The sequence below is a fragment of the Passer domesticus genome, chromosome 6, assembly GCF_036417665.1.
Source record: "Passer domesticus isolate bPasDom1 chromosome 6, bPasDom1.hap1, whole genome shotgun sequence".
Classification (NCBI taxonomy): Eukaryota; Metazoa; Chordata; class Aves; order Passeriformes; family Passeridae; genus Passer; species Passer domesticus.
The window spans coordinates 27,873,587-27,898,907 of NC_087479.1; positions in this window are offsets into that span (position 1 = coordinate 27,873,587).

Consider the following 25,321-nt stretch of genomic DNA (forward strand, 5'->3'; position numbering starts at 1 on the left):
GAGTTTTTTTGTTCGTTTTTGTTTTTTTTTTTTTTTTTTTGTTGTTTTGTTTTGTTTTGGTTTTTTTTTTTTTTTTTGTTTTGTTTTGTTTTTTTTTAATAAAGAAGATTTAGTTAAACACTGTTATGGAACCTTCTAATATATCTCACAAATTATTTCCATAAAACATTATTAAGTCTTCTGAACAACTTTGGAAAAGTTAAAAGGAAAAACTTATGGTATTATAATGCACAACAATTTGCCTTTGGAACACAATAATGGAAAATAATCAGAATAATAGAAAACAACATTTGAATACTATATCTAATTTTTGTAGTTACTTAATATTTTATTTTATTTATTGAAGAATAAAAAGAAATCTTATAAGTATGAAATAAGACTTCTTTTAATTGAAGGCACTATGGCCATTAACATGCATTTGTCACCTGTACAACCAAATTCCATTTCTAGAATAAAATCTTAATATTTTTTGATTAATTTTGTGCAATTCAAAGATTAATAAATATGATTGCTCATATTGAATGGTTCTCAAACAATATAGGTAGGATATTTAATAATCTCTAGATATAGCAAATAAAACCAGCTATAATTATGAAGAGCTAATGGAGTAGCTAAAATCTCTTGTTAGATGCAATACTACAAGCCCAGTTCTGCATTATTGGTAGCTTTTTATAGATGCCTGCTAACATCCAGCATGTGGTTAACTTGGCTGAGGAAATCAAATTTCACATTTTCTTAGCTTCTAAAATGAAATTCCATGCTGGAAGCTAGATGTTGTACTGATATAAGATCACATGGTAACACGGAACACTTCATATTTCTAAAGACCATCTCTAATAAGGAAAACAGGAAAGAGAAAAGCTTGTGAGCATGAGGGTTGAAGAACTTTTATGGGAGCTATACAGCACATTTGATCCAAAGACTGTGTAGTGCACTCAAATTTTCCTTCATCTCACAATCAGACATCACACCACCAATATGGCAGCAGAAACAAATCAATAATCGCTTCATGTATATACAGAATGTATGAAATAAAGAAAGAGTGATGACTTACAGAATAAATAAATAAATCCTTTACCTCTTGTAGAGTGCAATATCAGTTGCTTTTCAAAGTTCTCAGGACTCTGAACTTTCGGAATACTTTAGCTCTGACTGATTTCTGACTGTTTAAGATAATAAAAAAAATTCAATGTACCTAATTTATCATGTTGTTCTTTTGACCTAAGTATTGAAGATATGTTTCACTCTCAGACAGAATGGTGAATCCTCTCTTTAAATGATTTTGCATGTTTCACAACTGTTATGGAGAAATAAGATGATTAAGTATGATTAGAAACATATGTACTAAATACATATTACACTAAACCACTAACACAAGCTTTCTCTGCAGCTTTCATATACATGTTAATGTATATGAAAGCTTAAATCAATGAATGAAAGTTTTCTAGCTACACCATATCACCACTTATTCAAGGTTTCAATATTGAGTACTGTTTCATAAAAATCATAGTTATGGGACTTTCTGTAACAGCTGTTATTGTTATTCTCTTTGTACAAGCCAAACCAACTAATATTGGAACATTTATACAAACAGTTCCAAAGACTAATGTTCAAAAGTGGTTACTGAAGTTTAGAACACAAGTGTATATCAGCACATCATTGAGGAAACCTATTCTCAAGAAATGTGCTTTTCTGAGCATGCACTTTTAACAAGAAATGAGATCCAAGTGTGTCTGTATTAAACTGAATATTAGACTCTTATCTGAACACAGACCTGGGGTAAAATCTACCCTGATTTCTTCAACATCATAGACATGAAAGATCTCTTGCATTTCTGCTGGACATCTCATATTGCTTACCAGTCCTTTAAAGACAAGTTAAAGGACAATTTTAGAGTCCTACTTCTTGAAGGAAACATGTGGCTGGGTAAGTAGATGGAGCAATGCCTTCTGCTGAGTTGCTGATGCTAAATCAGAATTTAAAAACATTTCAAAATATTGTATACTTTTGAAAATCTCTGTCAGAATTTTAATTTTATTTTCTCATTTAGTCAGTAGCAAGAAGAATTTTGACCTGTGAAGTGCAGAGCAAATTCAGATTCATGCCAAAAGGTTTAAGTGGTGGCTCCAAGGTGTTCTCTCCAAAATGACAGTCTGCCCCTTAGACACAGTCACTGTAACCAACATATCTACTTACTTTAGACTGCATGTTTCCTACTAATTTTTTTCAAGCATTCTGGACCTGACACTGTGTATAACACTATACACTTACTCTACGTGTGTATAAAAGACCAGGGCTAATGTTTCAGCATTCCTGATGGGGAACAAAGAACAGCCAGGAAAAACAAAGAAAAGCCAAGTTTTGTGTTGGATTCTCAGGGGAAACCTGCAAAACCTAGTTCTTCTCTAGTAACTGACCTGAGTACTTACAAATACCATTTGACAGCTGAAATTCAAACAAATTATTTAAATTTCTTTAAAACTAAGGTACAAGCTATTATACCCAATAATTATTGTCTTAATTGTTGGACATGTGTCAAGCAACATTCACAGCAGCAAAACTTAGGTGGCTTCCTGCTGTGTTGGCCTCACTATAATATGCCATTTCACTTCTAAAGCACATTGTGAACAAACAGTGGTTTTCTGCTGTCTTGACACTGTCTCTGCATGCTGGAGGGACAGGGCAACCAGCTACAGCAGCTACTGTAAGAAGACACTCTATTCCTTAAAAGTAACTCATTTATTTTCAATCTGCCTCTACCACTGCTTTTGTCCAGAGCTCATCAACTAGATAAACACAGCTTATGAAAAACAATTAGTAAAGAAGTGGGAAGCTGTCAGAAAGGATAAAGAATCTTACGTGCAACACATAATGTTAGAATGTTTAAAAGCTATCGTCCTCTAGTCAGTGGCAAAATGTTTAGCTTGTGACAACCTTGCAATATGTCCATGATAGCATGTAAACACAGTAGAGCTAGTTGTATCTGGCACACAAGCACTCTAACTTGCTTCTGACAGCCAGATCACCAGAAGCTTATTTAGATTTAGGGGGTGGTGGTGATGAGTCTTTGCCAGTTGTAGAAATAGTAGCCTAACAACTTGTAATACATATAATTACTCTCCATATCCCCTGGTCAGCATATCTTCTGATATGTAAATTAGATGGAGCAAGCAGATGTATAACCTAGGAAGCATTCCAGATTCATCTTGATAAAAGTATGGTATTCATACTGGGCAGGATTCCTTTGTCTATAACAATGACACACCAAAAATACATGCAATGTAAAAATAAAGCTATTGATCATTTCCAGGGGTACAGTCTACATGGAATATTTTTATTCCACCTGTCATATCTAATAAGCGGTATTATTTGTCAGCATCACACTAAGGTAAATATGTGACAAAAACACAGGAAGAGACAATAGAACCTGGAAATATCTTATAAAGAAATTCCTACAGCTTTGAATTTACCTAAAAATGAGAAACTAGGAAAAGATGAAGATCAAAATGGTAAAATTCATGGCTTAAAGGAGTTACTTTTATGTGCATTTGAAAGATTTAGAGTGCTCTCTACCTACCTACCTACCTACCTACCTACCTACCTACCTACCTACCTACCTACCTACCTACCTACCTACCTACCTATTACAACTTTCTCCTGCACTAACACTGAATCATACACTCTTAGAATGGTTTGGTTTGGAAGGGACCTTAAAGATCATCCAGTTCAACCCATCTCAATGTCCCAAGCCCTGACACTAGATAACACAGAGTCCTGAAGGAAACTATTTTAATTTCTTAGGGAAAGGAACAGCCATGGGGCAATTAAACCACCCTTTATTCTTTTTGTCAGTCAATACTAAGGCTTATGAGCCTTCTGGTATTTTAGCTAACTTCTAAAACAGTGAAAATTAACACGCACGAGCTATGCTATCACTTGTACTTACAGTAGTTTAGGCACGATTTTAGGGATTTGGGTCCTTTTTTTTTTGGGGAGGGGGAGACTTGTTTAATATTGTGTTCTTTTTTGTCTCTCATAATGGTGCTTATGCTTGTGAAGTGAACTGGTTTTTTGTACATATTTAGATTTAGGAACACTGAGTATAGTAAATCCTGTATTTTAGGAAACATGATTTGGCATATTGTCACACACAGGAAAAATCAAACCTTTTTCTTAAGATTAACTTGTTGACACAGCTAAGATATCTTATAAGACATGATTTTCACTGTTTAATGATGCATTTGAAATAATGTAGCAAATCAAATCTGTACTCAATGTGACTGTTGAGTGCTCTTATTCTTTAGGTATATTATCAGAGCATTGTAAAAGAAGAGCATTTCTTTGATAACTCATGGAATAACAATGGGTTTTTTGTTCTTGGCCAGATTCCCCAAAGAGAATTGAATTGCAAGGTATGACTTTTTCTTTGTTTATACATTTGTTCTATCATATTAGAATGCATTGTTGTAATGGGGTTAAGGCTATAATAAATTTGAAATTATTTTTCAATTTTCAAGATGTTTTGAATCAAACCAGCTGCTGCAAAAGCATTCCATGAACTCCTTGCTGGAATGTTTCTGGATGCACTCAGGTTATCTTGTTTTAGTATCAGCAAATTCAACACATTTTATATTGCTTTAAATAACATGTCGAATGCTTATTGGGAAAAATATTAAACAAGGATAGAGTAACCTGATTTTTTGTCTTAGTTTCTGTTAGGGCATACAGTGTTTGGTTAGAATGTTTCTAATGCAAGCATAAAACATGCATGTATTTATTGACCTGATCTGTTCTACTGAATGTCTGAGTGAGTGGTGGGAAGTGATACAGAAAATTTTTCTTACCAGGCCATCAGGTGGGTAATGGCATATTTTCCTTACTTTTCCAACTTCTAAGATTCTTAGTTTTCTTAACTACTGACAGTTCTGAGCTATTGCCTTCATTTTGTGCATCTTCAGGCTAACCGGGAACAATTACCTTGACCTTCTCTTAGAAATATTTTCAGAACTGCCTTGAGTGAGCTGTCAAATAGAGGAACCCTTCTGAGGAAAATTTTCAATTGAGTGAGCAAACTAGATAGCATGCAGTGTATATTTATAAGCTGGACAGATTTCTACTGTTCCTATAAGCTTTACAATGGAAAATTTCAAATATTTATTTATTTATATATATTAGCTTCATAAAATCCAGGAGATGAAGAATGGACACTCTCTGAGAATAAACTATAAGTGCTCTCAGTGCACAGGTGATGAAGGGAAAATTCAGCAATTTTGTCACAGCCTAAAGAAAAATTATTTAGAATAGAGAGAGATTAGTTAGATAGAGAGACAACTAATAGGTTCGAATACATGTAAATAATTTTATAGTTTACGTGAAATTTTGAGGAAAGCACTTTCAGTTCAATTTACTAGTCTGACCTTTATATAAATCTTTTTATAGTTCAAAAAATGCTTTCATGTTTATTTTATGGACAATTTTTTGATTTCTAAATTCTCAGCATTGCTTTCTCTTTGATCTGTTTTCTGCATCGCTATTTTTCAAATTGCTATCTAAATAAATTAGTGTTTCCTATCATATCTTTCTTGTGAACAGCATTTTAAATCCATGGGAACAAGAGTTGCATCAGGTCAGTCTTGCTATTTCTTCCCTTAAAACCTCAGGCTTAACAAGCCAAACAGAAATTAAAGAAAGTCTTTTATGCACAGAAGTTTAATCTCTAAAATTTCTGTTTGTTTATTTTCTATTATGATCTCAATATTAGTTGGCTGAATTGCCCTGCAGGTGATTGAAAAAGTAATATCAAAGGAAAAGCTGCTTGCATTTTTTGAGATAGTCACCAGAGGGCATTTATGGACTAAGTCAAGATAAATTTCTGCATTCACTGTGGGAATGCTGAGAAGCGTTCTGAATGACACCTTATTGCTATCAAAACTAAATCACTACTTTTATAAATTGAAAGATTTGATTTAAAATGAGATCCTAATTACAAAGAGTAAAGAAAGAGAGATGACCAATATAATTTTTGGCTTCTCTGAAATTATTTGACTGCACTATAGATGTCAGATGGCATGAATATTCACACCACCATGCGAAAAAATGTAACAGGAAAAGGAAAACAAGGTAGCAAACAATGTTTTCTTTCTTTCATCATTTCACAAATATGTAGTTGGAGGAAGCAGATAGTTGTTTTTAGGACTACTACAATGGAGAATTGAAATAGAGCATTGTTGTTTTTTTAAGAGATGGTTTCGTCTTTTATTTTGGAAGATGTGCTAATTATTATAAAATAGCTGCCTTTCAGTGAATATAATAATAAATAGTCTAATAAAATGATGACAACTTTGAGGAAATAGTTAGGGATCAGACATTAAAAATATCTGTGATATTCAAAATGTAGGGGCAGGTCCAGAATATAAATTTACTTAAATAATGATAAATTCATTATTAACCAATTTTGACTATCAGCTTCTGTGAATATGTAAAACTCTGTATTTTATATATGGCTATATTTCATGATGAAATAATATTTTTATACCTTCTATCTATAATATTCTATTATATCTATGAAATAATATTTTAATACCTTCTATATCAAGAAGGATGTCTTTTTGGCCCAGATCTCCCAAAACAGAGGTCTTGTCAGTATGGACAGTATAAAATAGAACTGAAATCCTTAAGAGACATACATAGACAGGAAACCGTATAAAAAGTAAAGCTCAGCTTTCATGGTGGAACTAAACACAGTGGAAACTCAAGTTTATTTTTCAATAGAGAAGTAAATGGAAAGAAAATGCAGGGTGAAAAATATTTGCAAAATTAAGAGAAAAGTTCTAAAGATCAATTAAAGGAAAAAAAGTTCACTTTTTTGTGGATATGTGCACTCTCCTGAGTTCAAAGTTACTAGGATTCAGTGAACATTATTTTAGAAAACACTAGTTTTAAATTGCACATTGTTGCTCTAGCTTTATCATCCAGCTTTTATTCTAAATAGAACACAGGCATTGGTAAAAATAAATTTGAGTCTGAAACCTTTTGCAGAGAATTGCCATATATTTAGTAACAAACAAATCCTGCTTTTTTTTTGGTAACATGGGTATGTTGCATACTCTTTCTTTTTCACACTTTTTTTCCCCTTTGAGAAAGGCTATACATTGTTTACATGTTGCTTATTTCAAAGCAGCATTTTCATATGAATTTGTAAGCCAATGCTTTCAGAATGTAACTCAGAGCAAGTTCAAAACATTTCCACGCTCTCCACTTGTATTGTGCAGTCACACTAGAGTAGTCCATGCCATATTGCACCATGTCTTCAGTCACCTTTCATCCCTTGAGAGTGAATACAGACATTCCTCCAAAGGCTCTACATTGACTAAAAATTTTAGCTTAACTAATGTAAATCAGATATTTCCAAGTAAAAATAAAAGAAAACACCACTATAAATATATTGACTATGTAAGAGAAATGAAAAATAACCAAAATCATATACTTGATTTAGTATATGATTTTGGTTATTTTGCAGCCAGAACATACATGCAGCCATACATTTGTATGTTGGAGAAATTTTGAGTTAACTCATTTAATGGCTCAAAGTTCAGGAGAATCCTCCTGTTGCAGCATTGCATGAAATATCTCCAAAAAAGGGTTACTGCTGGCAATATCTTGCTCTTCTGTCACCTGGAAGGTTCAGGTGTTTTCAATTATGTTTACAGTAGCAAAAGGGAGGCGAGTTGCTATCTTGGTGGTTTACTCCAAGTTAACTATAGACATCAACAGAGCTGTATTTAAGCTAGAATAATGAATTACATGGTAAAAGGATCCTTGCTATATTGCAGAAAACAGAACTCACTGACTCTTACAATGACATTACTGGCAGCAGAAAAGAGACATGATTTCTGAAGTGTGTTCTTGATGATCATACATTTCAGTAGTAAAGATTTAATTTGAACTATATTTAATTTACTCTTATTAAAAGTATCCTCCCAGAGGCTGGGTCTTTAATAATGCAACTATATTCAACAGATAAATAAATTAAAATTAAAAAGACATGTTAAAGTTGATGTCTCTTTGGCCACATAATCATTCAGAGCTGTGAATTATATAGTAGTCTCTTACCTAGTTCTCTGAAAGTGGTGTGACACTGCATGGAAATCTGCATTATACATGATAACTGCTTTGGAGTAACTAGTTCAGTTATATTATAGATTTATCTACATATATATGTATATGTATGTGCATATATATATATATATGCCCATACATGGAAGCATTGCCTCTGTATAAATGTATGTTAACAATTGTCAAGTCACATTTTTTCCTTCTTCATTGTATATATCCAAAGGCCAAAGATTTAAGAGTTAAGGAATATCTGGAAAAATATTTTTTCAGAATTTTAATAATGTTTATGATTCTTTATAAATGACCCAATTTTTATGAATTTATCATAGTCCTAGAATACTTTTGCCACAAGGATTTTGAACATATGCAATCTTCAGGTATATCACTTCATTAACAAAATTCAGGTGTCATCAATGTCAGAGGAGAAACTTGGTGAATAATTTGTTTCTTTGTGATATAAAAAAGCTGTTAACCAGGCTGCTGTGTTCAGAAAGAAAAAGCAGAGTCTGGAGTTTGCCATGGAAAAGAAATGTGACTACAATCAGGAAAAAGGGACTGAGAAGACAGAACTCCACAGTCCAGAAGAATGGGAGAGATCTAATGAGAATTATATGGGAGACAGTGGAAAAAGAGAATGTAGAGGAAAGAAAACAAAGAATCAATGACCTCTAGGACTTGAGAAAACAAGGTTAGTGAGACACAAAGACATTGCAGAATTTCTTCAAGCCACTGCATTTCAACAAAGTAATCATCACACTCATTTTCACGTGGAAATGTAACATATTATATAAACCATCTAAGGTTATCTTCACTAGTCATTAACCTAACTGGACAGACATAAGAGGAAAATGAATAAAAGTGATGTAGAATTACTAAAAGAGAGACAAAAATTACTTAGACTGAAAACAAATTGTTAAGCTAACAGATTACCCATTTCTCCTGGGATTTGAGCAGGATCTGATACTACTTGGCATTTTTAATAATAACACCAACAAAAAAAATAGTTTTGAAATTTTCTAATGACACCAGAGAGGGATTCATAATCAAAATGTTCCACAGGACAGCATCAAGATACTAAGGAATGAAATTAGAGAAATGTGAGGAAATATACATGATAAATCATTATCTGGAAAAATCAGAGGAAGAGAAGCACTTCTTGGATTTGATTGATTCATGTTCATTGCCAAGGACTAGATAAAAAAGCAGAGACAATCCTCTACTTTACCAACTTTGGATTTATCAAGTATTTCCAGAAAAGCCATGTACCCGCTAAGGCACAAGAAACTGGTAGGATCATTTTACTGTTGTATATAGCTGTGGTCATCCATAGTCATTGGAGATAAGCTCATACTGAAGTTGGTGAAGAGAACTACTGGAATGATTTGAGGTGGATTTTACAGGAAGAGATTAATAGAAATTGCCTTGGTTAGTACAGAGAGATGTCCCAAACAGTTCAGGAACATGTGTGAATACCAAGAACACCTGCCTGCAGTGCAGGCAAGCTGCTTAGCCAGCTTTAAGGGCTTGATAAATGTGGACATCTGTATTGCTTGTCTGTGTGGTGGCATTGTGATGGACAAAGTGATTCTGAAGCTCCTTTCCAGGAACGGCAGCAGAATGGAGTATAAACTTTGGCACGAATGGAGACAGAGCCTGTATAGGCCTGTAGGTGAAAATTGTTTGTTCTTTTTGTTTTACTAGATGTGCAACGCGTGGAATTACGCAGCATGGCTAAAACATGCAGCGTTCGGATACAAAATAACCCTGTTTCTCATCTAAGCTACTCACTTAGAGGAAACTGTAAACTGTAAGCTATGGCATTTGTTTCTAGTCAGACATGCTCTAATCCCCATGATTATGGCATTCCATCACTACCATTAGAGATTTATGGTGGAATAAGAGGAATTTTACTGTAAGAAGTGCTAAATGCAGATTTTTATTTATAGTGGTTGAAATAAATATTTTTAAAATATTTTTTTAAATAATAGTGAAGAAGGATGAACAGAAAGAATTTTTGGATGCTGTAATTTATGACTTCATAGCTGACAGATTGGCTGACAAAGACTGATGATGCTATGGATAATAGATCTGTTCCCATCTGTGGGGAGAGAAACACTTTGAATGGCAGTTTTGGAACCTCTCTGCTAGACAAAGGTAGCAGCAGAATGCTAGAAATATCTGAGGTTGAAGTGGAGAGATGAGCAATTCAAAGCTTTAAGAGGACTTATTGTCCTTCCAGATAAGAAAAATAACAGTATTTTTTTTTCTTCTGTCTATGAAAAGTAAATATAAATTGAATCTAAAGAATTTTGAATGCACTGATTTGTTTCACGGGAATTCTCACCCAGTGGGTCAAAATGAGAGCAATATATCCATTAATATATCCTTTTTTCAGCAAAGCACTAAATACCTGTAACTAATTGCATGAGCTAAAAGCCATTATTGACAGTTAGATCACTGTTTATGAGTACAGGTCCTCTGAAGATTGTCATCAAGCACTGACTGAGGTTTTTGTTCTGTATCCTCTTGCAGAATTTGCAGTGATGTTTGAGAAGATTTACCAGACTTTCTGATATTGTTGCTGTTGAGATGATCCTATTTGTAAAAGGGCATTTGTGGACAGCAATTTCTCAAACACTCACCCATGGCTGCTGGAACTTTGCAGTCACTCTTAGTGTGGCATTCAACTGACCTAACATCTGCTCTACAAACAGTCCAGTAAGCCTTGTGCTGTCATCTGCATTATTTTTCATAGCAGTGGAGAAAGGAAAAAACCCTATTGCCCCTAGCTAGCTGCTGTGTTTCTCTGCTAGAGATTTGGCACCCCATCACGGGAGTTGGTCAGTGAAAGGGGTCTTTGCATTCCACACCCAGTGCATGTACTTCAACAGCACCAGTGAGCTAAGGCAGCACTCTGTGGTCTGGACAGTGGGCATGGATATTAGCTTCTCTTCCATCTCTTCTACATTGGAAACAACCAGCACAGGAACAAGATAGCTGTGGACTGCAACAACACAACACAAAATATCACAGTACCTGTACTTATGCTATACAAAGTGTATGCCTTCACTTGTCTGAGCATCTGGTTTCCAATGCATAAGGAATGGTTAAAAATATTTGTCTGGTAAGAATGACTCTAATGTGAAAAAACTTGCTAGATCCCATTCTCCATATAATTCATTAGGATTTTAAAATACTCATTTTAAAATAACTTTTCTCATTATACTCCAAATATGAGTATAGAAGGATATATTTTTCAAGTATTAAATAATGCATAATGAAATTTCATTATTTTGAAAATGTCATTATTTCAAAATTGTCGTTATTTCCTTCTGAATCAATTGCAGAATAGAAAATAGATTTTAAAAAATTTTTTGCTGTTGTTGAAAACAAATAATACCTTTATCATTAGTATTTTGCCCAGTTCTAATGTTTAAGAAACAGTGTTGGATGCTCAAAGCATTTATCATATAAAATAACACTGCTTCAACTTTCCAGCCTCCAATGATAATAATTAATACTTTCTATTAGTACTTTATATTCATTGCAAGTACCAGTAACATTAGTGACATTGTTAAAAGTTCCTCATCTGAATGCTTCTGGGATAGATGAAGTGCATGATTTTGGATAATAATGCAGTATCATTTAAACCTGGATTTACTTGCCACCATTTTTCCTGGCTTCTACATTAAATGGTGCTTTGTCGAGATTATTTTGGGACCCAAAATGTTAACTATTCATTGGAATGCACTGTACAAACTTAGAAACATGATGAATAGTATTTTAGGCATAAGCATTTTAAACATATCTGTTCTGTGTTTAAATGTCAGAACAAAGCATATTACAGGAAAAACACCTACAAATGCAAAAATGCAAAAAAGCCACAAAATATGGGTTAAAAATTTCCATATTTGATCTGGGTAGCAAATTATAGAGAGAGCAAAAACCCCCTACGCATAACCAAAGCTGCCAATTCTGGATCTTTCAAAAAGCAAGGGCAGGATACCAAGTACATGATTCTGCCTTGTGCCAAGCAAGCATCTATGAAAATGTCACCTTTATGCGAGTGAAACACAAAACGAGTAGAATTTGCCCTTAAATGTGAGGGGGAAAGTGTTCTGAAAATAAACAAATTGCTTTTTACTGCTAATTAAAACATGAATCAATAAATATTTTCAAAGTTAAATAATACTGTTCCTCTCAAGCTGAGCACCAATCTGCTGGGCTCCAGCCAGGAGAGAATCTTTTCTAGCATAGTTACAAACAACTGATGAGTGGAGCTGAAAACAGAAACATGAATACAACTTTCACAGCAATTCAAACAAAACTGCATGACTTTTAACATATCATTTAAATGTTCTTTACTCTTTCCACCTTTTTGTATAGTGGTCAGCACATTGCTGGTGAGATAATGACCTACAACGAGCAGTCAGATTATGGGAATTAAGATGTCAGTTTCAAAATAAACACCAGTTGGTTCAACAAAGCCTGCAGCTAGGATTATGTCAGGACTAGGAAGACATTTAAAACCCAATTGAAACAGACTTACTGTTTCTGAACAGAAAACATGCTGTAGCATCCTGTTTTACTGTAGATTTACAAAACTGCTGTTGCTGACTCCCTGAAACTGGTTTCTCGGCTAGAAAGGTGGTCAAGACAAAGTCTTTCCTTTGGATGTGAAATCTGATCAGATTCTTGTTTCTTGTCCTCTTATACTTGATATCCTTGGTTTTCCCACAACAGTTTTCCACAATTGAGTCTATGATCCCAGAAAGAGATCCCCAGTTAGTGTCATCTACTCTTGTTGCTTTGCATATTGATTATGGGATAACATTCCCAGCAGAGAAGAGTAGCAGGGACAACAAGGGTCATTTCAGTTATAGAAATGTAGCTACTAAGATTTCAGAATTAACCCATGACGCTTACTGACTTCTTGGGAGTTAAACCATGTCATGCTTGTTAGCTACATGAGAATTTAACTTAATCTGAGAGTATTGAAAATTCTAAGAAAAAGTTTGCACTGAACATGATTAGACAACTCTACAACAAGTTTCTTTTTTCTCTCTTGCACTTATTTTGAACATAATAAACAAATTAAAATCCCCCAACCCTCCTATCCCCAGCTAAATTTTGAAAAGAATGAAAAAGGTCTCTATACCTGAATTGGGGGAAGTTTTAAGGAACACTATATACCAGTTACACATCATTAAAAAAAAAAAAAGTAAGCAGTTTATGTTATCCTTTAAGCAGCACTGTAATATTAAGGAGACAAATATTTTCTTATTAGTATTTTCTTTCTGTTCTGTGATACATTTGCTAAAGTCCTAATCAAATTAATGTGTATCACCTTTGAAACTGTGGTGTGATACCTCTAGGAACTGCCAGTTGCCACAGATAAATATCTGTTTTAGCCAAAACCTTTAGTAAACAGTTTCAATTTAAACGCAGAGTCCTTGACTTGCTGGTCTTGAGTTTTTGTGGTTGGTCTAAAGTATTAGGTCTTACAAAAATATACACACTTGACCCCTTTGTGCCTCTAGGTACAAGGTAGCTGTATACTAGCTATTCTGGACAAATTTATCACATTATAATTTATGTCCATTAAAGCTTAAACTAGACATCCTCAAGTAGTGGACACAGTGCATTAAATTTCCATGAAAAATATTAAACAAAACAGTCTGACCAAATTATACCTCAAATAGTCTTCTGAGTAACTGCTGATATTATTTCAAATTTCTGGATTTTATAACAAGCCTGTTGACTTAGGACAACCTACAGTACTTGAAACTTTAGTCAAACAGTTTGAGATAGATTTCTAAGTCTTATTACCAGGCATGGAATGAAGGTTTCAACCCTATTCAGCAATACTGGACAGATTTCTAGCAAGTACAGGAGAAAGAACGCTCTTAGCACAGACTGTTCTGGCCAAGGATTTACCTATGGCTCTGTCTGATCTCTGCATTCAGAAAGAATGTTCTGGATTCTTACTCTGCATCCCAGCCTACCACTCAGTCACTCTGTCTTGGCTGTCTCAGTTTTGCTTGTCTACAGCTCTGCTACTCCTTTGTGGGTAGCGTGGGGGTATATATATGTATATTGCACATATATTTTGAAGCACTTGGATGGTGGGTTTTACAGCATTTGGAAGATGAGTGCTAAAAAATACTGAGCAGTATGTGAGGTCAGGTGGTAGGGAAACATCAAGAACAGTAAGTGGTAATGATAGTAGTGTTGGTGGCAGTGGGGTGATGGCACAGCACAGGCTTAGGGGCCCTGGGCCAACTCATGGTCCTGAGTGTGTTTCTGGAGGTAGCACAACTTCTTCTTTGGTGTGGTTATCAACACAGGATAGGGGACAACCGTACAGGAACACTCTGGGAGGTATAATGGATGGGAGAGCATGTGTCCTGCCAAAACATTTGAAAGTCCACTCTGTGGGAATCTGAATGTGATTAAAGTAAGGTTGAAATTCAAATAATCTGTTGGTTAGTGAACCAAAAGTATAAGCTTGGTTTCACACTGCAGTCTTTTACATTGTCTTTGTGAGAAATTGTGGCAGAATGCAAAGAAGGTTGCATTATACAAGAAAACATAAAGAACAGCAGAATTTATAGCAAATAAGATTGTTAAATCCTGCATTACTGAAAATTTCAAAGAGTTGCTGTAGTTGTTGCATGGCAGTAGGAGTAGGCTGAAGATGATAATTTTAAGAATAGAGATATATTATTAGAGAGATCATTGCTCTGCTTACAGCTGCATCACTTCAAACATACTTAATGATGCACTTTATTATATTTCTTGTTTAAGCATAGAGCAATGGCATATAGGTAAATAAGCCTCTCCCTCTCCCTTTTTCTTTGCTGTTAAATGTGCTACCTGCTTGCACAGACTGGAACACAAGGCATTACCTCACTCCCTAGGTAATAGCCAGGGAACGCTTTACAATTCCTAAATGACTGTTCCTTTCTTGATATTAGTACTCTGCCTTTCAACCCTCTGTTTCCTTTTACAGGTTACTTGTTTTCACTCCTTTAAAACAGGGACAAAATGAGTAATGTGATGGATTAAATGAAAGCTGGAAAAGGAAGATGAGACTAATTATTGTGTTTTGTAGAATATTCACATGAAACTTTAAACAAGTAAAATCAAAGAAACAGTCCTTCTGAACTCATAGGAATACAATGTAAACACATACAAAAAGAAGATTTCAAAACATTTATTTTACTACAGTGGGTCATATTTGTTTTTCATACAGCAACTGAGATATAGAATAATAGCCTTGAGGTTTTAAAACAAGGTTATAAAGAGGAAATAAAAATGTTACAATGTTAAAAGTGCAATAGTTTCAGCGCTTTTGTTTTGGCCTCTTTATGCATTTATCATGATCATGGTTCTTTACTTCAGCCTACCTATTTTTGTACAGTCTGTGACTCTTTTGATGAAAGATTAGTTATATTTGACTAGCTATTCAGAGTGTGATCTTTTTTTTTAGTATTCACCACAGATTTCTTCTTCTGTATTTTGATACATTTACTACAGCATCTGAATGCTATAAAAATTTTATTAATTTATCTTCACAAAATTCTGTGAAGATGGTGTTATCCCTCTCTGTAAGTGACAACCTGGGTATAAAGCAATTATTGGTTTAACTGAAAAAGATGTGGCTACTGTGGAAGAAATTGAATAGGATCATCCAGTGAATGGCTGCATCATTATGCATTTATATCAAAGTATTAATTGCAACATTAAGAAATAGACCATCTTTATTTGTTCTGATTCATTAACTGAGAAAACAAACATCTTGTGTCTAGAACGGTTTCTAACTTCAAAAAAAGGACTTTTATGTCAAAAAGATTTCTCAATCTATGGAATTTCTGATATCAAACATCAACACAGCTATTCTTTATGTGAACCAACCCTGGCCCATGCATGAAATGATTAACATCATAACTACTTTTTAATTGCAGAAGAGCAAGGCTCTCTGGACAGATGTTTTAACACTGATTGTAGAACATAATGATCAATTGATTCTGCCTTTGTCTCATTGCTTTCCATGGCCTTGCTTTTTCCTGCTCATGCCCAATGCATTTCTCCCTTCAGCCCTGCCTCTGCAATTATCTGGTATCATACGGATCTCATTCCCATCCATAAATATGTTGCTCAAGCTTCTGCTACTTCTCTGGTTTTGTCTATATTTCTGCATATTTTGAGCACCTCTGCCCACATTGCATGCCAACCAATGGGACAATATGTGAAGATCACAATATGTGAAGAAGGCCAGCTTCTTTTCTGAGATTGGAGATGGACTGCCCGTAGAGAAGGATGCTGATTACATGTGAACTCAGATTTTTTTCACAGTCTTGTAACAGTATGAATTTTAAACAAATTTCAGTAGGTACCTTAAGTGTACACGAGGCGCTATGTACTGGAGCATCTGAACAAATGAACTGCAACGATTCATTAATTTTATAATATGAACCAAACTCTTTAGGGGTGTCTTTGGCTTGTGGTGTTTTTTTTTCCCATCTACTTGTTTTAGAAACAGCATTTCTATTTTTTGTTTTTAATGTATATATGTGTGCATGTATGCATACACAAATAATTCAATATAATTAGCTTGAAGTAAAATATTAAAATGTCAAATTTAAGGTAGAAATCTGGGTAAGGTTCAGGTGAGTTTGCTAAACTTTGTCAGAGTAACTCTTTTAATGGAAAAGAATTGAACAACTTTATTTCTCGGAGTAGTACCTGGGACAATAAATCATACAATTTAAGCTACTACATGGAAATTCCAGGAGTATAATTCTCTGAGAGTCCCTTTGTATGCTTGAGTAGCCCTTCTCCTTGCAAAAAAGGACAGTGGATCTGCAGATATTATTTTTAAGGCAAGGACTTTTTTATAACATTGGAAACTTCCATATTATATCACATGTTATCAGTCTGTTTATATCCCACCTTCAATGCCAGCATTTTTAAATTTTTTTTGAAATTATAAACACATTTTAATTAAAACTTCTTGCACAATAGTTTACTTTGCAACAGATTTTAGAAAAATATTTTAATTATAATTTTCTATCTTAATTTCTTTTTCTTTAATGACAATTCCACATTTTATTTAAAATATTTATCTGTCAAACCAAACACTTTCCTGTCTATTGACTTGATTGATATCTTTTATTGTTGTTAAGGCTCAAACATTCCAGGGATGAAGAAATATTTAAGAAAATTAGCATATTAACATATTTGCCAAGAAATGTTCCCATTAAATTTTTCCAAGAAAATTAGCAGAGTGCTGGGCATTTAGAAATCATCTGCCTAAGGAAAAAAAAGTACCAAACAAAACATTTTCTTCATGGCCCCTTTTCCACTGAGGTGCTCCCATCTCTAAAAGAGTTTTCAAAGAAACTCTTTTTTTAAAATTTGAAACTACTTTTCAAATTAATCCCCTTACCTCTCTTGATATCTTTCTGACAACCTCCTAATCTCTTCAAACTGTTGGTTAAAAAGTGCACCACTAAATCAGCCTGTCATCAATTTTGTCTCTCACCACAGTGACTCAAAGAGTTGCATCAGCTAGATCATTTAAAGAAACCACAACTTTTTAAAAGAACATCTGCTGCTGTAATTTATAATGTATAACATAATCTGACATCCAAATTTGACAGAGTTTGGTAATGTCTTCCAATAATGAGTTGTGAGAGATTCTGTCCTGGGATGCCACAAACAAAGAGGCAATAAATTATTAAGAGATGCAACTACCAGCCTAATAAGAAAAAGAAAAATAATCATCTCTACTTTGAATACTGACAAATATGATGCCATGCAGACTCCTTTTTAAACAGCCTGTTTTAATTTTAAGTATGTGCCGGTTTCTCAGGACATAATTTCCTGAGATTAGTGAATATGAATGAAAGTGCTAAGTGCTGACAATTTGAATTCTCACTTCTTTTAACACTCAAGTGCTAAATATTGCCCAAACTTTTGCTAAAATGTTAAGTATCTATCTTTTTTTTCACTGGTAAATTACCATTGACTTCAAGATCTGACAGCTACAGCCATAGTATAGTAGGAAGAACAGTTAGTGTATAGAAGAGGTAAATTCCAAATCCCAATGAGAAAAAAACATCCAATTTTCATGAGGAAGCAGAGACTTCTGAGAGCAAGGGAGTAAGGCAATGTGGGCTCAGTCTAGGCAGAAGCATCTGAGAAGCGGAAGTAGGGTGGGTAGTGAGCAGTAGTCTGCAGAAAAGACAGCATTTCCAGGGACAAATTCTCACTGAAAGTCTGTCATTAAATCAGTTACTTTTTGTAACTAAAATTCATTTAATTGTTTCATATCTACTTGCTGGGTGTGCAGGTACTGTAAGGAGATGAAATTGGGATAGGAAGCCTAGAGGAGATCTGCAGAGATAAAGTGGATTAGATAAATACTAGTTGCATTTAGAGAACTGCTATTAGTACCATCTGGCAATGAAAATATTGGTTGCTATCATGCAATTGCACTGGAACGTGGGTATCTTTTTTTGCTAGCTTCCTGTAAGTGGTCTGCTATGAAAAGTTGCTTCCAATGCACACGAACAATAATGAAAAGGAGGAAAGGGGCTGGTGGAAAGCAGGTTCATATTTTTTAATGGAAAAGTTATCCACTCAGCAACAAAGGTGGTGAAGTTCCCAGTTTGAAAGTACTTTACAATCAGAGGCCTCATCAAGAGAGTCATTTTCAAAAAAGCACCACACTCCCTCATTGCAAATGAATAAAAAGCTGAGAAAACAAGCAGAGAATAAAGCTACTCTCAGCCTGGGGTTGGCTCCGTAGTGCGGCCTAAATCAATCCCCATCCTTTTTTATGCAGAGTGCACTTACATGCTGATGTGATGGCACAGATTTGTACAAGAGGTCCCAGGTTTGGTAACTTAAAAGAGGCTTAAACAGTTCTTAAAATACTTTAAAGGAGAAGGCATGTTGTCTGCAGTAAATACAAATGTATACTGCAATTATAAACCAGCATTTCTTCTCATTAGAAATAAAATATTATTTCTGTTTTTCATGTTGTATTGATTTTAAAGAAATTGCATTCTCACAGGACCTCCAGGTCATTACTCATTTTTATCTTTGCAGCATAAGACATTGTAGAAATAAATGGTGTCTTACCAACGTGAGCAATGCAGCAGATTGTGCAATCTTCATTTTCCAGGACTTTGTACCCTTAGTACACACTGTCAATAATCCAGTACTATGATTACATTAAATTAAAATTATATAAAAATATTTTGTGTGAAACTAGAAAGTTTTGGTTCCTTTCATTTGCCTACTCTCGACTGAGTCTTTTAAGGCTTCCAGCATTTCACCAAAACACTTTTTTTTTTAAATGACAGTTTAGTGTCTCTTATATTTAAATGTCTCCAAAATTATGCTTGAAGAAAAATACAAAATATTGCGAAGACTGTAACAAATGGAAAAAGTGTCATCACAACTATGTGAGTCTATTTTAATTTGCATTTCTGCACATCATTTTAAAAGAAAGTTATCTTTTCAAAACACAAAATAGATGGCCAATGCCCTAACTAACCACGAAGTGGGTACTAAGCTGGTGAATACCCTGAATTATCAATCTGCATCTTGTGTGATGGGACCTGACTGGTAAGCTTTTAGGAATAAAAAACAGTTGTACTAGGTGGCACGTGAAACTGAGTGTATCATGTTACATCAATATCCTGAAATTTTCCATCTAAACAGGATGTGGAAAATTGGCTTATCAATTAACAGATAAGAAGTCTATTAAAATATTTTAAAGGATCCTAAAAAAATCCATCATTTAAAATATCCATCTTTTAAATGTGGCAGTACAGTACCATAACATGACACTCCTACATCATGATTTTGATGATGTATAGAACAGATAATGACAAACATCAGCTGCACTGCATGTGTTCCTCATGATGTTCATAAACCTTAGTTTAGGAATGCACATATTCAGGAACTGGCAGAAACTGTGTAAACTAGAAGAGATTAATGCACCACAAAATAGAATAAACTTTTTTTTTCTGCTCATGTACTTCTGCTACTAGAACTAAAAGATGCATATATTTTTTTAAATAGTCTGCTGTTTGGAAGCTACAGCAGATCCCCTTAGCTAGAACAGAAAGCATATTGATATTCAAAGAGTGAATTTTGGTGAATTTAATTTGTGGTTACTAGTTAGTATCATTTTTATGTTCACCATTATCAAGAAAAATTAAGAAAAACCCCATTAAAAGCCCCTTTACCATAAAAATCTACCATTTATTTACCATTTATCTACCTGCTTTTGGCAAAGCCAGATCACCAACTTTAAACGCCATATTTGGAGTTCTTGAAGAAATTCATGTTCACAGATGTCATTATGAGGACTGTAAATTTCAATCCTAATTTGTACCTCTATGAATCTATCTGTCTACTCTATTGAAACATGGTAATTTAGGAAAGAATGAAGAACAGGCAGTGAAGATCTGTTGCTTGAATGTCATTACCTGTCACTCCTTACTTCACTTACATGGCCCATTTTGAAGATCATGCTGCCTTTTTATACTTGCTGGATATCCATTCCTTAGACCTCATTTGCTTGGGTGGTTCATGCTGTCAAGTGATCAGAGTGTCTGGCAGCAATTTTGCAAATTCCCTGAAGCGCTTAGCCCCTATTTCATATTTTATACAGATGACTATTCCTGCTTACCTACAAAAGCTTTCTTTTTTTTTTAGTCACACTATTTAGAATCCAACTATCTCAACTGTCTCTAACTTAAGATAATGTAATTAGCAGAATGTGATTATTTACATAATTTTCAATGTGTGCTGTAGTACAGAATATTTATGGTAGCAAAAATAATAACATAATTGTGCTAATAAAGCAATATTTTATACTTTTATATTTAAACTTGTAACTTTAAAATATGATCTATATTTGGGCATAAAAGGATATCTCTTTGAAATTTTCTTATAGAAGCTATTGCTGAAATCCCACATGTTTCAGGTTCAGAGTTTAAATTGTCAAGATTAACAAGACATCATTCCTTTGCAAAAACAAGGATTATATGTCCAACTCTGGAATATACCTACTCCCAGTCAATGCCTCATATGACCTGCTTGTGATACACTCCTTGTGACACACCTGTCAAGATTCTCTAAAGTCTTGACATAGGTGCCTATGAAAGACTGAGATTTACAGCTCATGCTCTCATCCTTGACTGACTCTCAAATCATCCCTTTCTGTTTTGTCTCACTGCATCTCTAGAAGCCAAAATATTTCTGATACATTATGTTATAATGGTTAATATATTTAACCAGAAGCCAGAGAATATGGATTCTGAGCTCCTATAGTCAAACCTGCATCTGGCAACAAAGCAGTCTTAGGAGGGACGTCATTCAGTCCTTACAGCTTCAGATTTAGGCACTGAGCTGCAAAGAATTCAGAGATACAGTAAAGACAAAAGGACACATTAATTCTCAGACCTGTGAGGAATATTTCCAACTAGAATAGTCTGGGTAACCCAGTCCTAACTTTAAAAGGTTAAATATTTTTTCAGACACAGACACGGTCCTTTTTCATCACTATTGTATTGGGGTTTGAGAACACTGAGCTTCCTACTATGTAAGAATTTTGCAGGAGGATTGGTAACCATTGTTTTGGGATAATTCCAAATTTACTCTGTTCCCCAAATAAAAGGATGGAGTTCACCACTGGGTGAGAAACCAGAATGGATTTCTCCAGCTAATCAATTTGTATTGGTTTCTGTGAGCTTATATGGTTTTGAGCATGTTTTCAGGGAAAAATATGCTTTTAATTTCACTATGAAAGCTTATATTCTGTCTAGTGTCTCCAAAGAACAGTTATCTTTTAAGAGAGCCTTAATAAATGAGTGGGGCAACATTTACAAAGTACCATTTGTTCATTCTGCAGCAATCCTCACACTGTCTGTTAAATGAAATTGGCCTTCACTTCTGTTTCTGAATGTGATGAATGGCGTCATTCAATAATATATGTTTGTCGAGTTGCAATCTTGTGCAGTGTTAAGTGAGGTTCAGCCTGCATATAAAATATATTCTCTAATAAAAAAAAAACCAAACAAACCAAAAAACCAAACAAAACAAGACAGGAAATGACAGGGGAAAATTTTGATGCCGCTATAGACGCTATCAAAATTACAGAGATGACATTAGTCATTGGGAATATTGTTTCACATTGTGCTTGCTGTGCACAAACTGGTAGGGCAAATTGTACCTTGAGGTTTAAATTTTTAAAAAAAAATGTTCTTTCACATGCAAAATTCTTTTTTTACTCATAAAAATAGAGGTTTCAAGGCATGAGTGGAAAAGCAAATATATATTCTTATGTGTTCTAAATAAAAAAATTCAGAGCACAAAACCACAAATGCCTGCTTCTGGATGAGGAACCTGTTCTCTTCACATTTTCAGAAGAGATGTGAAATTGTAATTTCTAATGTAACAGCAATTTTTGTAGGGTTTTTTCTTTCCTAAAAAAAGAAAACTGGCAGGCCATATACTATCCAGCAATTCCATGTTGAATCTAATTTTTCAAAAAATATTTAAATAAAGTTGTAGTCTTCCTTAGTGAGTAATGAGAATCCATCAATACTAATCACAAAGGACATTCATTGTAAAGCACAAAATTAAAAAAAAAGACAATTAATGGCATATTGAGTGGATCAAGTTTTATTTGTGCTAAGCGTACTCTCTCAGGAGCATTTTCTATTAACATTGCTTTCTACAAGTGATAGAAGTTTTAACCTCGGTGTAGCAGATAAGCCATTGATCTGTCAGCAGACTTTTCCCTACCTCCCACAGTATGGCGCTTCAAAAGTTTGTTTGGAAATGAAACCAAATTCTATGTTTCCTCTACAGATGGTTGACCTCTTTCAGTTAGTGGCTGCATTACTCATTTAAACAATTATACAGGTCAGAATGGTGTAATCTAAATTATTTAGTCTCTGAGTGTTTTTCAGACACCACTGACAGTCCGAGAGGATCCAGCTGCTGGTTGTACCTGGATTTGAACTCCAGAAGATAACAGAGCTTTGGTTAAGAGTTTTAGTCACCGTACATTGTTTCATCTTTGAAAACACATACCAAAAGCAAACTGCTCCTAAGGGACTCCAACTGCACAGGTATCAAAACATGCCAATAGCAAGACTAACATTTCCCAGACCAAACGTTCAAAACAGTTTCTGCTTTATCTGAATAAAAATACCTGGATGCTCCTCCAGCATGCAAATCTTAAAAATACCTTTTCTTGTTTGTCCCCCACAGGGAGCAATTCAAGTCTACCAAACAGTCTAGCAAAATATTATGATAACCTTTTCTATCCTAATTTGTACTGGAGGCTGTGTGTGTGCTAGGATCAACATTAATTACTGTATAACATTTCAGCTGTGTAGTTCATAGAAATGTCAGGGAGTTAGCTAAAGGGGATGTGGGGTCCTGATATCAGCAGGGGGTAAGTGGCCTCAACCATTGTGCAGCATGTGGATGATGGGAATTTACAAAAATAGAATCCATAACTGAGGTGTTAAAGCTAACTAACCTCAATGAAAAGTTCTTTTTCACCAAGAAAACCATCACATAGATAAAGTGTTCTCAAGCAATTACTTGCATTTTCTAATAAAATCTAAGTTAATAAAGTCTGGAATCCAACAGTTAGCAAAACAGACTGTAATAATGATTCTACATAATAATTGATCTACTTTGTTAAAGTTAATATATCAGTTTGAATTAATGCATTTTAAATTCAAATTCCTTTTGCAGCTTGAATCCAAACTAATTACAGGTTTTAAATTGTCACTAGTAGGAGCTCAGCCAAGGCATATTTCCTCTCTTCTTTAGTTGCACCCTGAGAATTCATGAATCAATTTTTTTCTGGGTCATGACTTCGCCCCACCAGGAGCAGAGAAAACCCTTCAGTGTGAAGAAAATTTAATGGCAGAGATCCCAGTACAGGCAGAATTTGCACGCAAATGGCTAGGAAGTAAATGGCAGGGGAACTTTCCAATGTATGAGAAAGAAACCTTAAAATCATTTGTAGTAATCCAAACGGCAGTGAATTAAATAAATAGTTTTAAGCACAGCAGTATCCATGTCTGTCTTGGCAATTTAGGATTGTTGGATGATTTAAGAGAGGGCTGCTTTTGCAAGCCTTTTTTTTAAACAGTAGAGGTCACCTTAGTACAAGTCTCTTCTGAAAAAACAGCCCACAACAACAACAAAAACCCCTTTTCTACCCTGATGAATTATGCACTTAGAAGTACTCACAACTTGCTTCCAATGTTTTATATAAACTTTAAAAAAAACAATATTATATTGTCAGTTTAATTTCATTATATTTTGCTATAGGGATTATTCAATATGAAAAGAGGAATTTTTTCTAAGCAGATTTACAGTTTTAATCAGTGATCTACACATACAATTCATTCAAATATCTGAAAATTGGTTTGTGTTTTAAGCTTTACAATTATATAAAGATCTGTCAGGACTACATATTTTTTTGTCTTTTATATTTACCATGGGGAAAAATGTGACAAAGTAATTTGTTTCTTGGGAGGAGATACTCAGACATAAATTGCATCTATCAAAATTCACTCATCTTCATTAAAAAAAAAAAAAAAAGCATTCAGAAGCCTGACAAATCAACAAAAGATTTGGTAAATTAGCATAAAATATATCCAGCTTAATACAAATTGACAAAGCTCTTTCTACAGTATTTGTTTTCATGGCATGGCTACCTTTTATCAGCATTGTACCTAACATCACCTTGGAAACTGCTTTGTGGAAAAGCTTTACCAGACACTGAGAATGAAAGCAGAAAATTATTTGTTAACTACTTAGAAGATTCTATACATAGTGAAGGAATTTTTATAATAATTTAGGAGCATTCAGATGTAAATGTTTTGCAAAAGAAAATCTGGCTGTTTAAATAGATTAAAGGAATTCTGAAAAATGGCACACAATATATTTTTTCCATATACATATAAATATATTCTTAAATATTAAAGTAGTATGTTGTTTACACTACCAGTATTACCAGATTTAAATGGTGTAAAGTAACTGTTTTGGCAATCTTCTCTACCAGATAAGGTTATTTAAAGAATGCACATTAAAAATCCTACTTAATATCTCGACATCTTTATCTTTGTACATTATCACTTCAGAAATGAAA